Source organism: Rhinolophus sinicus, linkage group LG05 (genome assembly GCF_036562045.2).
Source record: "Rhinolophus sinicus isolate RSC01 linkage group LG05, ASM3656204v1, whole genome shotgun sequence".
In the NCBI taxonomy this organism is placed as follows: Eukaryota; Metazoa; Chordata; class Mammalia; order Chiroptera; family Rhinolophidae; genus Rhinolophus; species Rhinolophus sinicus.
Genome location: NC_133755.1, coordinates 122,091,933 through 122,109,979, shown reverse-complemented (window position 1 = coordinate 122,109,979; position 18,047 = coordinate 122,091,933).

Sequence of the window (18,047 nt, the reverse complement as noted above, 5' to 3'; positions counted from 1 at the left end):
TTAAAAATTGGATTATCCCCCTACTTTTCTTCTGTTTAAAAAAATGTTTGTAGGCAATATGATATTCCTTTGTTTACTCATCATTTAGAGGGTACTATATGCTTCCCGGTTTTTGCTTATAATTAAGTAAAACGAGTTAGGTTCTATCAGAGATTGGCATGAGTTCCTGTCCAAATCCTTCTTTTGAAGGAGCATCAGGGTCTGAACTTAAAAGAGAGAGAGAGAGAGAGAGAGAGAGAGAGAGAGAGAGAGAGAGAGAGAGAGAGAGGCTTTAAATGATATCAGCAGAATTCAGTTGGGAGAAAGTCAGAAATGACCTGAGCCTGAGTTGCTGTTGGAAAAAATGTTTTATTCCTTTTTGTATTTCTACTCAATATCTGGTTTAAAAAAAACACGTTTTGATGGATGGATAAATGAATGAATGAGCTCAAAGTTCAAGAGTTTTTAGTCATTACTAAAAGAAATTTCCACATTTAAAAAATTAAACTTTTAAATATTCATTATTTTAACACACTGTCAACCCAATACAATTGTAGGTTTAAAGATTAATTTAATATTTTTAAGTTCAAAGTGTCATTTTTATTAAAATACGGTTGTTTTCTAAGTCTTGAATCAATATTATTTCTCTCTGTACTTGGAGAGAACAAATATGTAGATGAGTCATCCGACTTGCAAATAGGCCTTGGAGGCACATGGTGTCAAGAAAAGAGCAAACTGATTTGTGAGAGTATACCAAGTCCCATTTCCACTATTCTAGCCATATGACTTAGGTATGTCATTTAAGTAAAGTCTCAGTTTCTTATCTGAAAAATCAATACAGTACATGAAATTATAATAATAACCACAACTAAGATTTGTACAGGACTTCATGGTTAAAAAGCACTTTTTGTTCCTTCTTTTGAAATAAATAAGGCAGATTTTTCGGATGATAAAGAATACATGACTTAAGAATGGGGAAAAAAACAACAACAACAACCAAATGATCTCTGCCTGCACTGAAGGTAAACAAAAGGAAGTAAGTTTAAATAAGAAGCAGAAGTTGAGAAAGTATTAAAGTCCTTGACTTTCAGAGTGATTGAACACCAACCAGTACAGCCTACCTGCTAAGATCACGGTTGCTCTCCCTTTCAAAAGGGCATCAAAAAGAGAAGATACATGGAATTTTTCATGATAAGAATGTCTGTTGAGCTGCCTTTTATTCTTCAAGGCCAAGGCCAAATCTCATTTCTGTGAGGCCTTCCCTAATCATCTCCCATTGTTGCAACTCTCAGTCCAGGAACAATCAGTTACCTTTCCTTCTGTGTTTCCATAGCACTCCATACCCAATCCAAGGACTTCTATTGCATGTAAGTTTCCGCATCCATGTCTATCTCCCCTGTCACACTGTAAAATCTTCCAGGCCAGGGACTCCCTCCTATTTATTGTGGCATCTACCTCAGTTCTTAAAATGACGGTTATTTCAAAATTGTAACTGAGTAAAAGATTTAGAGGATACACAATTTTCAGTGGCCTTCCCCCAAAGAGTAGATCAATAAATCAAGACATTCAATAATAGGTATTTTCTATTTCTTTTAGGATCAATCAATACTCTTATCTGGACCTTTTTGATTGACAAGTGATATTCTGTGGGATATGTTACCTACCATAGCGATAGAGAACCATCCTTTCAAAAATGTACCTTTGAGAAAGCACAGCAGCCTGGCAACATTGTTAAGTCATCAGTCTACTGATACTTGCACTCTCCTTCCATACATAAAACTGCAAAAAGTACTAGCTATAGCATAAACTGAAGGAAAATTGCCTGACACACTCTAGAGCACACCAATCTTAAACTCAGGTGACAAAGCTGATGGACCAAACCCCCCAAACACTGCAATACCATCTTATCAATGTCAACAAGCAGAAGCGACACCCACATTTTCACATTGTTTTGGCAGAGAAACAAAGGTAACAGTTTCGATCTGCAGTAGAAATACTGACTGAAAAATATAAAATAAAACCAATATCAAGAATGAAATACCATAAGAGGGATTTCATGATTTCTAGATTATCCTCATTTAGAAAAAAACATGTATACCTCTGTAAAATATTCCTGTGTAACAGTGATCTAGCACAATACTGGTTCTTCATAACAATTAAAGTAGATTAGGGTTAAATAAGATGTTCCAAAAAGGTTTCTGACCTTTGCATTATAAGCATAGTTGTATGGTGAAATAAGAGTAACATCTGTCACACTTCTCTATATTCTCAAAGAAGGAAGTCATTCTGTATAGACTGTATTAATTCATTAATTCAATAAATGTTATTGAGAACCTGTTAGACACTGTTCTAGATACTGGCATTAAGATTATGAACAAAACATACAGAAGCCTGAACTCATGGAACTTGAATTTTGGTGGATGGAGCTGACATTTCAGTGATGATTGCAGATTTCTTAATTTTTTTTTTTTTTTTTTTTTTTTTTTTACATTTCAGGATCTTGTGGAAATATTATAGACAGCCAACATTTTTGAGAAAGGATTTTCACATTATGCAAAATGAAAGTAAACAGTAATAAATCATCTTAGGAGAATAAGAAAGTGACTGAGAAATATTTAAAGTGCAACTGAATAATATTGTAATCATGCAATTTGACACAATAGTTAAGTTCATTTTGAAAATATGGCAGTCTGGGCTATGGTTAGCATATTGTATGTTAAACTATATATCTCTTGCCCTTGTAATCTCCTTCCATACCTGAAAATACAAAAAAACACCAGTTTCATAGCATAGGTTGAATGAAAATACACACACACATATGACGTATACAGAGGGTGCCAAAAAAATGTATACCCATTTTAAGAAAGGAAAAACCTATTACAATTGTAACACTCAATATATACTGATAACAAAAGATGAATACAAGTCACGTTTGACTTCTGCAATTACAAGAGGTGCTCAAAGAAACATACAGACACTTCTGATTATGGCAAACTATTGCTTGAGCAACGTTGACCAAAGTGTCCATTTGTGTACATTTTTTAGCACTCCTGGTATATGTATATATGTATATACACATATACGAAGATATTAATCTTAAAATCTGAAGACTGAGCCTTAGACATCCTGCTAGGTGAGAAGGCAGCACCCAATATATTTATATGAAGCCAGAACCTTAGGTGAGGATTAAAGTAGATCTAAATCATTAGCATCCTCTGGCTTCCAGTAAAAGCAAAGGGAAAAGCAAATTCTTTTGAAGGAAAGCACCTTCAATTTAGAGCCTCAAAATTTCCTTAGATTAAGTTGTACAGAATATAAGCTTTCATTTAAAAATCACCAAACCATGAGAAACAAAGTACAATAAATGAAAGTGAGCAAAACCAACACATAAAAGATGATCAACCATCAAGACTCAGATAATAGATGTAAAATAATTAGGATTAACATGTAACAGAAATGGAATAAAAAATGAGAAAAGAACAAGAGACGGTCCTAAAAACCAGTTACACTTAAAAAACTAAATACAATTAAAATTATAATTTAAAACACAATTGTGAATGGGGCAAACATTCAGTTAGACCCAGCTAAAGAGAAAATGAGTTAATGTAAATATAAATCTGTGGAGATTGCTCAGAATGCAGCATAGAGAAACAAAGAGCTGGAAAATACAAAAGGGAAGTTAAGAGATCTGGAAGATAGAATGAGGTCTAACTTGTATCTAATTAGAATCCCAGAAAGAGAGAGAACAGAGGTAATAGCAGACAAGCAATAGTTGAAGTGACAGTAGAGAAACTTCCAGATTTGATGAAAGACATGAACCCACAGAAATAGAAGGCATGATTTAAGAATAAATAAATAAATTAATTAATACCTAGAAGCATTGTAATGAAAATGTAGAATACTGTGATGGTTAATTTTATGTGTCAACTTGATTCGGCAAAGGAATGCCCAGATAACCAGTAAAACATTATTTGTGAATGTGTTTGTGAAGATATTTCCTAAAGAGATTATCATATGAATTCAGTGAATAAGTAAAGCCGTGGCCCTCCCCAATGTGATTGGACATTATCTAATCTGTTGAGACCATAAATAGACCAAAAAGATGGAGGAAGGCAAATCACTCTCTCTGAGCTGGAACATCTATCTTATTCTGCCCTCAGACATCAGTGCTCTTGGTTCTTGGGCCTTCAGATTTGGATCAGGATTTACACCATCACCATCTTCCACACTCCCTGGTTCTCAGGCCTTTGGACTCACATTGAATTAAACCACTAGCTTTCCTGGTTCTCCAGCTTGCAGACAGCTGATCATGGGACTTTTTTACCTGAGCCATTTCATTCACACACACACACACACACACACACACACACACACACACATACACATATATTCATACATATATATACATACATATATATAAATATATACACACATATATGAATAGATACATGAATGAAATATATATATACACATATGTGTGTATGTATGTATGTGTGTATATATATGTGTATATATATATGTGTGTATATATATGTGTGTGTGTATATGTGTATGTATATATATATTCGTATTTCCCTGAAAATAAGACCAAGCTAGACCATTAGCTCTAATGCATCTTTTGGAGCAAAAATTAATATAAGACCCAGTCTTATTTTACTATAAGACCAGGTATAATATAATATAATATAATATAATATAATATAATATAATATAATATAATATAATATAATATAATACCAGGTCTTATATTAATGTTTGCTCCAAAAGGTGAATTAGAGCTGATGGTCTGGCTAGGTCTTATTTTCGGGGAAACAGGATATATATATATATGTATATAATCTCCTGTTGGTTCTGTTTCTCTGGAGAACCCTAATAGAATTATCAAAGAAAAATAGAAAGTCTTAAAAGTAATTTGAGAGAAAAGATAAATCAGACAAGTCATTTAAAAGAGAATGACAAAACACATATCTCAACAGCAATAATGGAAGCCAGTGACAGCGTAATTTATCTATAAAGTGAATTGTATAATAAACTAAATTATTTTTCAAGAAAGCTGTCTTTCAAAAATGAAAATAAACTAAATATATTTCCAGGTAAACAAAAACTGAGAAAGTTATCACTAGTAGACTTTCAATAAAGGAACTTTTAAACTTCTAAATTATACCTAACACTTATTACAGCATTCACTATATGCCAGGTGTCTTATATTTACTACCTAATTTATCATCAGAATAATCCTATGTGGTAGGCACTATCACTATGCACATTTTATAGAGAGGTTAAGGGCGAAGTTCACAAAGCTAGTAAATAACAGCTCCTGGGTTTGAACTCAGGCTAAGTACAAATCTAGGTAATGAAGGTATAATACAGGACAAAAGAAATTATTTCCATAAAGGTCTGAGATGGAAGAATAAATAATAGACAAAGAAATCAGGAAATATATTGGTAAATATAAATTAATATTTGTCTGTATAAAATGATAATACTAATAATGATGCTGTCTAATCTCTGGGGTTACAATCATATGAAATGACTTAACATTGCATGTAAACTCTGAGGGTCCCCAATTTAAGTGTTCTAAGGTCTATGCATTTGTGAACATGATAGTAAGACGTTAAATTTAGACTTTGTTGATTTAACAATAGATGTGAAAGTGGTATGCATAATTTCTGAAAAAAGCTACTGCTTATGACTGTGAAATTTGTCTCCTGCACACAACAAGTGACATCCAGGCGGCAATTGAGGGCTGATATTTGATACTATGTGTGTGCCTTGGTTCAGGGCTGTGTCAATCAGGAGAAAGGTGAGCCTTTTTATTCACAAAGGTCTCCTTATTTACCAGTCGATGAAGCAAAACATACAATAAAAGCTCCTTTTTCTAATCTGTTCACAGGAAGTACATTATATCAAATGACACAAAGCATTTTGTAGGCAGCTCTTCCACTAAAAGAAGAGATACAGAATAAATACCTTTTGGAATAGAAGTAGGGAAAATAAAATAAAACAAAACAATAAAAACAAAAGGAGTGGGATCATGAGACGAGACAAACAGATAAAACAAAGTAAGATGTTAGAAAAAGGTCTACACATACCAATTATTGCAATTATTGTAAATGGACAACACCAGTTAAAAGAGAAATATTAAGACCAGGTTTTTTTGTTTTTTAAATGTTACATGCTACTTATAAGAAACACAAGGTCACATAAGGATAGAAAAAGATATTCCAGAAAAATGCTAACCAAAAGAAAACTGAGGTAGTTATACCATATCGGGGGGAAGAAAAGTATTAGACAATAAGTATTAGTAAAGATAAGGTCACTACATAATGCTAATAGAATCAGTTTAATTTACTAAAAAATATAGCAATTTGAAATATAAATGTACTTAATAAAAAGCTGTGAATTTTATATATCAAAATTTGAGAGTAAGCAGGAAGTGACATCAGCAAAATGGCAGACTGAGAAGCCCTGTACTCTTCCATAAATATACAAACTCAATAATAATATATGGATTAATTCCCTTTATGAGAAATCCAGAAACTAATTGAGAAGCCCACGTGACAGTAATCAGCCACACTGAAACAGGTAGGAAAATTGGAGACATCGTCTCACCACTAATCCTTACCCTAGCATGGTACCATAGGATCAAAAGGAAAACTACAGCTCCCAGCTTCTCCCAGAGGAGGAAAAGAGTTGGACCAAACATCCATATTCCAATTTTCCTAGATGCTGCCTGAAGGACTGGCTTCTCTATTGCCTGTCTCAGAGTGCTGACAAAACCTGGCATACTCTAGATACCTGGGGGCCACTAATAACAAAGATTCTGGTTTGGTCTAGCATAAAGGTTTGAGAAGTCCACAGAAGGTCTGGCTGGATTGATTGGTTAAGGTCTTCTCCTATAAAAAGCCAATCCATAAGGCAGGGAAAGGTGGCAGTTTTTTCTTATGTGTAGACAGATACCAGCACAAAAAGTTAAGAAAAATGAAGAAACAATGAAATATGATCCAAACAAAGGAACAGAATTAAACTGCACTAACTGACCATAATGACATGGAGATATAGGAATTACCTGACATGGAATTCAAAATAACCATCATAAAAATGCTCAACAAGTTCAGGAATACAATGCATAAACAAAGTAAGAATTTCAACAAAAAGAAAACAAATTTTTAAAGAACCAAACAGAAATGCTGAACCTGAAGAATATAATTGAATTAAAAAATTCAATAAAGGGGTTCAATATCTAATTGAAACAAGTAGAAGAAAGAACCAGTGAACTTGAAGGCAGGTTGTTTGAAATTATACAGTCAGAGGATCAAAGAATAAGAAAGAAATGAAAAGATAAAGCATGAAGAAAGCTTAAGGGGCGATGGAAAATATCAAACAGACTGATAGATGCATTATGGGAGTCTCAAAAGGAAAACTGAGAGAGAAACAGGTAGAAAGCTTATTCAAAAAAAGTAATGGCTTAAAACTTTCTAAAGCTGGGGAAAGAATTGGACATCCAGATCCAAGAAATCTACAGAAAACCAAATAAAGTGGATTCAAAGAAACCCACACCAAGATACCTTATAATCAAACTGTCAAAAATCAAAGATAAAGAGAGAATTTTGAAGGCAGCAAGGAAAAAGAAATTTGCCACATACAAAAAAACTCCCATAAAAGTGTCAGCAGATTTTTTAGTAGAAATCTTGAAGGTCAGGAGACTGACAGTCAAAGTGCTAAAAGAAAAAATTAACAAACAATAATACTGTAGTTGGGAAAATTGTCCTTCAAAAATGAAGTGATAAAGACTTACCCAGACAAACAAAAGCTGAGGGAGTTCATCACTAGAACTGCCTTATAAGAAATGCTAATGGGATTTCTTCAAGTTGAAATGAAAGAATGCTAAACAGCAATTAATAATGTAAGAAAGTATTAAACTCATTACTAAGGTAAATATATAGACAAATATAGAATATTGCATTAATGTAATTATTACTGTATTAATCTAGTACATCACTTTAATTCTACCATAAAAATATTAGATACTTTTTATAAAAGCATATACTTTTATATATAAATTTATATAGCTACTTTTATATATCTTATATTAAAGATAAAAGTATTAAAAATTATTATAACTAACAAATATGTCAATAACTACACAATATAAATATATGTAAATTGTCACATCAATAACAAAGTGTGGGGGGGAGAAGTAAAAGTGTAGAGTTTTTGTATGTAATACAAAATAGTCTTAAAATAGACTATTATATAAGATATTTTATGTAAACCCCATGGTAACCACAAAGAAAATACCAATAGAAGTTATACAAGAAATAAGAGAGGAATCAAAGCATATCAATACAAAAACAGGAGGAAGACTTTGATTTTTCATTTTATACCCCAGAACTTTTTCTACGTCCAGTATTTCTTTCATAATTAAAAAAATCCAAAAATGATTTTATCCATTAATAAGGATTACTTTTACATTAAAAAAAAAAAAAAATGAAGGTGAGTAGGAGGAAAAAGAAAAAAAAAATGAAGATAAAAAGAATAAACAAAAATATAACAGATTGTTGTGTTCTTAGCATAAGCATGTTTTATAATAATAATTTGGTTGACCACTTAAAAATTTGTGGATAAAAGTAACTGCACCAAAGCAAATGTCAGTGAAGTCATTGATGCTCTTTGTGGAATTTCTAAAAATTCCTGGCCTCTGAATATCTCTCAAATCAAACCTCTTGCAGGAATTATCAAGAAAAAAAGAAATAGGGCATAAATAAACAACACTAGGAAATAATGAGCAGACTTAGTACAAATATACTACAGATTAAAAAGACAAAGAACATATGGAACCTTTATACCAATACATTTAGAAATTTGTATATTAACAAATTCTTATAAGAACATAAATTAATCAACCCAAATCAAGAAAAAGTAGCCAGAAATGTCTGTAGTCATTAAAGAAATTGAATCAGTAGTTTAAAATCTTCCTACACAAAAAACACCATGCCCAGATGGTTTTGCAGGCAATGTAAGGAACTTTCAAAAAACAAGACCATTTCAATCTTACATAAAGCCTTTCAGAGAATAGAAAAAGAGGAAGTTCGTCTCTATCCTATAAAGGTAGTAAATCTTGATTACTAGAGCAAGACACAGACAGTATAAGGAAGGAAAATTATAGGATAACCTTACTTATAAACATGGCTGCAAAAATTCTAGAAAATGAACTTAGCAGTGTATAAAAATATATATAATGACCAAGTTGAGTCAAGAATGCAAGGGTAGTTTAATACTGGAAAACATTTTAATGGAATTCATCACATTATGGGATTAAAGAGAAAACCCACATAATACTCTCAATTAATAGAGAAAAGGTATTTGATAAAATTTAACACAATAAAGGGTATCTACCAAAAAAATATTAAATATTATTATTAATGGTGAAAAGTTAGAAACACTCCTTGTAAAATCAGAAACAAGCAAGCATGCCCATTTTCAACATTTCTATTCAACACTAAATTGGAAATCCTAGCTAGTATGGTAACAGGAAAAAGAAATCAAAGCAAAATGACTGGAAATGAAGAAAACAAATCAACCCTTACTTGCTGATGATATGACTGTCTACATAGAAAACCTAAAGGAAGCTACAGACAAATTACTAGACAAAATAAGAAGATTTAGCAAAGTGACTGGATATGCAATCAATATACAAAATTAATTGCATTTCTATAAATGCACAGAAAAAGTAACTTTTGGAAACAAGAGACATTTATGGTGGCAATAAAATGTATAAAACACCCAGGAATAAATCTACCAAAAAATGTACAAGGCCTTTATGGTGACTTTTATAAAATACTGAAATATATTAAAGAAGACTTGACTAGAACTATACACATATTGATAGAAAGATTCAATGTAATAAAGATGTTAATTCTCCCTAATCTATGGATTTTATATAATTCTTTCAAGATCTCAACAAGGTAATAGGGGAAATTGACTAGCCGATTCTAAAATTATGTTGAAAATCAAAGAATGAAAGATAGCCAATAAATTGTTAAAGAAGAAGGATAAAATTAGAATTTCTGTTTATTGAAAGACTGTAAAGAAAGGAAAAAGCCAAGTCACAGAATGGGAGAAGATACTTGCAACATGTGTAACCATCTCTGTCTCTCTGTCTCTCTGTCTCTCTCTCTCTCTCTCTTCTACAAATCAATGAGAAAAAACAAACTATATTATATATAAACAATAAAAATGAGCAAAAGACATGGACAGGAATTTCACAGAAGTGGGAATAAAAATGTGAATAAACATGAAAGATGTTCAATTTCAATGGTAATCAAGAAAAGTCACATTAACAACAAAATGAGATACCACTTTACACATTAACAACAAAATGAGATACAACTAACTTAGAAAAAATAAAGTCTGACAAGACAAAATTTTGGTGGTGATGTGAACCAAGCAGAAGTATTCTACACTGGAGTGTACAGGCATTTTTTGGAAAGTAGTTTGGCATTACAAATATTAGTTTAATATGTTCAAACACTGTAACCCAGCATTTCCATTCTTATGTATATTTTCCATTAGAAACTCTTGTCTCTTATCTGGAGACATGCACAAGAATGTTTATAGCAACAAGCATCCTTCAAAAGAAAACAAATTAACTGTCATATATTCACACAAAGATATACTATTCAAAAGTGAAAATAAATACAGCTATTAAAAAAACAAACTGAATAGATCTTGTCTACATAATACTGAGTAAAATAAGCAATCTACACTACAATATCATTTTTATAAATATTGAAAACAGTATTTTTGGTGATAAGTATGTGATAAAATTCATGTAAAAAGAAAAAAAAGCAAGGCACGATAATACACATCTCAGATCAGTTACTCTGATGGGGACACAGCATATGTGATGGAAAAGGAGTACAAATATACATTTTAAAAAGTATTAGAAATTTACTGACTCTTAAGGTAGGTAGTTATGTTCATGAGTATTTATTTTATTAATGTTTCATAATTTACTTTTATCACACATATTCTTTTCTGTTGTTGTTGTTACTAAGGCGTGGGGAAGCTGCATGAGGTCGAAACAAGAACTGATTCTCTGAGAGGTGCCCTGAGCAGCTGACAGGGCTACTGCACTCCACCAGTAGGTTCTTATAATGAAGGTGGGTATATCAGGCTTCCTTGGCCTCACCACAGCTGCTGGTAAGGTCACAGCCTTCCTTCCTCTGTTCTCATGCCTACAAACTACCTTCTAATAGTAATTTAACTTCCTATGCACTGAGAAAAACTGTGCTGGTCAGAAGAATCACTAGCGTACAGTTCTCACCATTCACTGTCATTTCAGTTTATATACATCAGTCTCTTGTGAGTTTGGTTACCATACCACAGCATCTCTTAGGGGATCAAGGTCAATTAAGAACCCAATGACAAAATGGTGGATTATCTGGGGGGGATACAGTCCAAGACCCACAGCTGGATGCCAGAAAATCATGGATAGTACCAAACCCTATATAGACTGTTTTTTCCTATACATACACATCTATGAAAAGTTCAATTTATAAAATAGAACAATTATTACAATAGAGAGGCGTACCTGGGAGACATTGTGGGTTCCGTTCCAGACCACCATAATAGAGTATCGCAATGAAGTGAGTCATAATCGTTTTGCTGGTGGAGGCTCTTACCTTCAAATCTGTGAAAAAACGCAACACCTGTGAAGCACATTAAAGCAAATTACAATAAAACACGATATGCTTGTGCTGTAGTAAAAGTTATGTGAATGTAGTCTCTCCCTGGCCCTCTCAAAATATCTTTTTGTACTTTACTCACCCTTCTCATGATGATGTGAGAGAATGCCAGTGTGATGAGATGAATTGAGGTGGATGACGTAGGCATTATGACCTAGCGTTAGTCTACTATAATGGTTTCTTAAACACAAGCGCTGGGAGACTGCAACAACGACCTGATGCGGAACTAAGATGGCTACTACTAAGTGACTAATTGATCGGGCTGGGAGTTTTTATAGCGTGGATATGCTGGGTGATTTACGTCCTGGGAGGGGCAGAGCAGGCCTCACGAGATTTCATCATGCTACTCAGAACAGCCTGCAATTTAAACTAATGAATTGTTTATTTCTGAAAATTTTCATTTAATATTTTCAGATCGCAGTTGACTGCAGATAACTGAAACTGTAGAAAGTGAAACCATGGATAAGGGGTGACTATTGCATAACTTTAAAGTGATATTAAATTCATACATATTATAATTTACTACACACGATTTAAAAAACGTTAACATCACACCTTAAATAAAATATAAAAAAGAATCAAAGGAAAGTAATTTATATAACATCTCTCTATATAGATTATTATGTATAAGCTTGGGCATAGAGGTGGTATTGTCAAATTACACATAGAATCACTATGAATGCACTCGTTATAAATAGAGACCAATAAAGACATGTTGATTTAGGACTTAAATGCTACAATGATACAATTTTCCAACCTAGTTAACTCTCAATTTACATGGTGGTTGTATTCCTGGTAAATCCAATATATATTAAAAAGCATGACAAAAACAAACAAACAAACAAACAAAAACTTTGCATGGACTTATATATAAAATGTTAGGCTGTTGGGCCAGAATAATAAAGATTCTTCACTAACATGAATGGCCACCAAAACATTTGTAAATTGTGTGGGACACGGGACCATTTTTAATTGTGTGGGACTGCCCTGTGCATTGCAGCTTGTCTAATGTCCCAGCCCCTTATTCCACCCTCCAATCATGGTGACAACAGACTACCCCTTCTCCTAAAAATTTCCAAACTCCGCAGGAGCAGTACGGGTCCACCATCCCTGAGCTAGCCCAGGGCTATCTTAGACATGGTGCCGCGACGGGGTTTTCACGTCATTCTAGCAAAGTGTTTATATAGATCATGTCAATTTAAACGGCTCCGTATACAATGGTGTTTTCTTTCAACAGTTGAAATACATAAAACTCACACTCCAAAATTCCATTTCTATAAATTTGTCCTTTAATTCACTCAACCGGTTATATAGACAAACAATGTGTAAAAGAATTACAACACACTTAACTGCAAACACCTCTGGGTAAAGAGTAGGAAGACGGGCGTGTGACCTGGGGTCTTTGACTTTTTACTTTCTATCACATCTTTTTCCATTGTAATGAGCATTTTTCACTTTTATTAAAACAGTAGTTTTTAAATGCTATTTTTGCTTAAGAATAATAAAAGCTGAGAATGAAATGATTGCCTTGAGTAATGAATGCATGGTTTGCTTATCTGACCTAATCAAATTGAGCACATTAGCCCCAACATATTATTGTGATGTCAGTAAAAGATGCTGTCTTGACATTGTATTATCTTTGACTCATTTCCTAATCAAATAAAATTAAATATCCATACTTTACCTCAATGTGCTCTTTCAAGGTTGTTTGTTTCTCTGAGGTCTTTTAAAGCAAAAATGAATGTCAGGGGCTGCCTAGCAGAAGACACCAGGTAGTCTCCAAAGTTGGACCCTGGGGACTGCTATTATTTTTTCATATTAGGCAAAGTGTCAAATCACAAATTTCACATACCATCTCGAGTTTCTCATTTTTAGTATTTAAGAGACACCCCCCCCCAGAGACATAAATTTCTTGAGAAATCTTTCTTATTTTCTACTTTCCTCCTGTTTCTTTCCTCTATCTCCCACATACCCACTCAATGAGCTCCTTACTAACAAAACATTCATTAAAGGGAGAAAGTGCTAGAGAAGGGAAAAGAAAGCCATCCTCTAGAAGATGACAAAGGAGAGAATATTTCAGAGTGCTGGAGGCGTGGCCTTGACATTAGAATTCTCCTCATAACAGATCATGATAGAAAACTGCAGAACTAAAGTTTTTTCTCTTTTTTTTTCCTAAATGACATTTACTGATGGTTCATTCTCCCCTCCCCATATTCTTTAATAATTTTGACAGTACAAAAGTGTCACATGACTTCTTTTTCTAGACTCTTGTGCTGAGGTCATGCATGAGATTATATCTGACAAATTATTAACATCTTCTAAATTAACTTCTTGCATGGGATTTCTCCCCATACAGTTGTTGTTCTGATGCCTAGCACTGATGCCTAAGAACCACACACTACATAGAGATGAAGTTTCCTTCATTTTACTCAATATCTACTATAAGGAGAACAGGAGTTATGCAGCCTTAACACTCCACAATCAGTTTTGAGGAAAATGATGTTTTTAAAGGAATAATAAATCACACCTTTTCCTGATTTTTATGTGTAAGGGAACTATGTCCCCTTGAGTTGAAAAAGTAACCCCCAGTGAGCAACGATTTGTAACATGCAGTAGAAATCACCACTGGTGGATCAAACAATTTACCAGCTTCAAGAGATATATCTTCATGCCATGAACTGAAATTCTTTTCAATATACAAGATCATCCTGGACACATGTCCAGTATTCTCGCTTACGAGCCTTCAACTAAGTTACTAGCACTCTGCATTCTCTTCTCTGGGCCTTAGATACAAAATCAATGCCATCAAAGCTCTCATATTCACAATTTGTTTATTATTACTTTCTCTTGAAATAAGCATAATAATTAAAATATTCTATGTAATTTGATACAACTAAGAAATAAGTAGACCATTCCATCAGATAAATTATTGAGTAATAAAATATTTCACTAAAATTTTTTGAAGCTTTTTTCAATGTGTTTCTACTTTTATTATCTTATTAGACATTCTCAGAGACTGTGTTAGACAAATGAGTGTTATTCCCATTTCACAGAATAGAAAAGTGAGGTATAGAAATGCTAAGTGATCGCCTGGGTCATCATTGCCATACTAGGCGTTAAATCTGTATATCTCCACAGATGTTATGTTCCCAAATCTCACCTATAGCCTGTCTAAATCAGTAGTTCCTTAGACAAAAATTAGAAAACAACATGATACTTTCAATTCTTCAATTGCTGTTGAAACAATAAAATCTGAGCTGTACCTGTTTCTTTAACATGTTTTGGATACAACAGACAAGACAATGAACCCACAGACAAATCACCCCATTGGCTTCTGCCAATTCTCATTTTTACTGGCAGCTGCATTTCAAGAAAAAGAGTGTGAACTGCAGGGAGTAGATAATGGGGACTTCTCAAGGCATCAGTATATCCAGACCACTATGTAAAGCAGATAATCCACGGCATCTGTTTAGAATGGGAACGACAGAAAAGAAGTCACAGCTGAGCCCGAAGAAACCCTCAAAATGTGAGCACTTTATTTATAAATCAGCTGCCCACCCCGTGATTTGAGAATTAAAGAGCATCCAGCCATGCTGTGGTCCTCTCCAGACAGTTACTAGACATGCAGCTACAGTGTAGCAGTAGTGGTGGGAGAAATAAAAACAACTATCATTTATTGAGACCTTAAGTTCCAGGCACCAGGCTGGGAGTTTTCTGTTTATTATTTGATTTCATTCTCATAACTCAAGATAGATGGTCACTTCTTTTTCTTTTTAAGTTCCTACCTGAAGTTGAAAAAACCATGAAGAATACTAGGAAGAGAGTTACTCAGATGGCCGGCCAAGTGACTATTTAAGAAGTACACATCTTCTAGTGCTATTTTTCTATTGTTTGCCACATTTTGACACAATATTATGCATAATAGGACAAGCTGCTGCTTGTCCTATTTTTTAAACAAAATATTTAGACATATAATTTTATAGCCTTTTTTATTATAGAGTTTTCATGACTATTTTGCAAGGGTTTAATCAGGAGGGAACAAAAGCTTTATTAACCTGTTTTCTCACTCTCCTTATTTGCACTATGTGCTTGTTTATTATCTGCTAGAACATACTCCTCATATGGTTTGAAATGAAAGGATGATCCATTTCCTCATTACCAATCTTCTGCTTGGTGATGAGAAACAAAACAAAACATATGAACAAAGGAAAAATGCCTTCCTGTCATTTCTCAGCCTTCCTTGCTGCTGCTCAGCTGGGATGTTAAAGAGTGGGGTTTAATGAAAGAAGGTGAGAAGGTGAAGAAAAAGCCCTAATGAGCATGTGTTTAGTTATAAGGAAAGATCACTGAGAAATGGCAGGGATTTTCTTTGTGCCTAATGTACCACAGTGTCCTCCAAGGTCAAAGAAGCCCATCACCTTCCTTCCTCATCCATTCTTTCTCTACCCTGGCAACCAGCTTCTCCACATAGAATAGATTTTATGAACTTTAATTTCTGATGATGGAGTGAAAAAAGAATGTCATTTCTCATCACTAGCCTGTGCTCTTGAGAAACATGCAGAAGTGGCGCGGGAGGCTCTTTAGGTTGCTTGTATCACTGATAGAGCATCTCATGAGCAAGTATTTCAGATCTCAAGCTCAGGATGACAGAACCCCAGCCTGGACCACAGGCTTGCTGACACTTACCCTTTCGACTGGGAATGAAGAATCCAATTCCCATCTAGCAGTGCAGAGCCCCTGAAAAACAAAATGCTTTAATGCTTCAAAGGAGAGTCGATAACAGCTGTCAAAACTCTACAGCAATGCTCTGAATTAGAATGAAATCATGTAGTCATAATATCATTCCAAAAATGTCTTTAATCAGTGAGCATTCCAGCCCTGTGGTGTGAGTATCACACCTAAAATACCAAATAAAACACGAGAGCCAAAGTCAGATAGAACTCCCAGAACTCTAAGAGAGAATGATGTTTTTGCTTTACCAGTTTCCAAAACAGGAAATCATTACTCATCATTCCCAACAGACCACGTTTTTGGGGAATGGGAGAGAGGCATGACCAACCATAACGAATGAAAAAAGAAATCTTAAAGCACAGCTCTTTTAGGATCAACGGCCATCTCAGGGAGGCAGGACATGCTTCAAAGATCTTTCTTTGAAGGTGAAATATGCAGCCTTAGCTGTGCTCTCATCCTCTACATATCACTGAGTGAATAACCTAAATTACATGGAACAGCAATAAATTGGCTCATCATAGCCCTGTTCTAATTTTAAAAGGATAAAGAACTGAAAAAACCAGACGGCCTCACATATAGCAGCTCAGGGACTAGTGAAGCCCATTAAGGGGCTGCCACAGTCTTTCCCCAGAAGGTCATGGCTTCAAATTCAACCTAGGTTTGTGGTGACCAAGGACCATTCAATGTCTTGTGCTAAATGTATGTGTGCGTTCAACATAATGTCCCTAACAGGGATGTTGACAGCTTGCATTTGTCATTCTTGCTGCCTCTCTTAGGTGTACAGCGAGAGATACACACGTGGAAACTAAATCATTTGCTCCCATATAAAGGTGATCCTTGCACAATGTAAACTCTGAGGCACTAAAGAGCATCTTGCTTTCACACTGTCTACTGTCTGTGTCTCTTCCAGTTCTGAGGGAAAAGTATAGCAGCTATTTGATGGGCAGTATAACACCCTGATGAGCTCAGGACACACTTTAAATGTTAAAGACCTACAAGCACATCCATGAGCATGTCATTTTCCAAACAACATAATAACTCTCTCAGTTTCAACAAAACAGTCACTTATGGTGATAAAATGCCAGGTCACAAGTCAAATTTTGACTCCATTACTGAGCATTATCCTTGAGTTCTAAATGGAAAGGCAGTACAATTCACCAGCTGTCAAGCTCCAGCCTTACCTCAACATGAACAACAGAATAACAGGCTAAACAGTTATAGATAGCTGCTCTAGTCATTACTTGATTAGATTTTTAATGACTGGCTCTGTCCACAGGTCATTTTGGCCAGTCACTCAACAAATGTCTATGTGCCTTCCTGTATGTATGTGTGCCTTCCTGGATACCCTCTTGGAATTCTGCTTGGAATTTCATAGAATTCAGTGAAGAAATCCACCATCCATCAAGAGATTTGGGGTGACTTAGAGACACTTAAGATAATTGGATTGCTCTTTATGAAAAAGCAAAAGTTGGTGTGGCTGAGTTGAGATAGAAGATTTCCACGGAGTTCCTTCCAAGGTTGTAAATGATTTCTATCTTTAGTTTTGATGTTGAACCCCATGCAGTAGGTTGAAGAGTGGGAGAATGC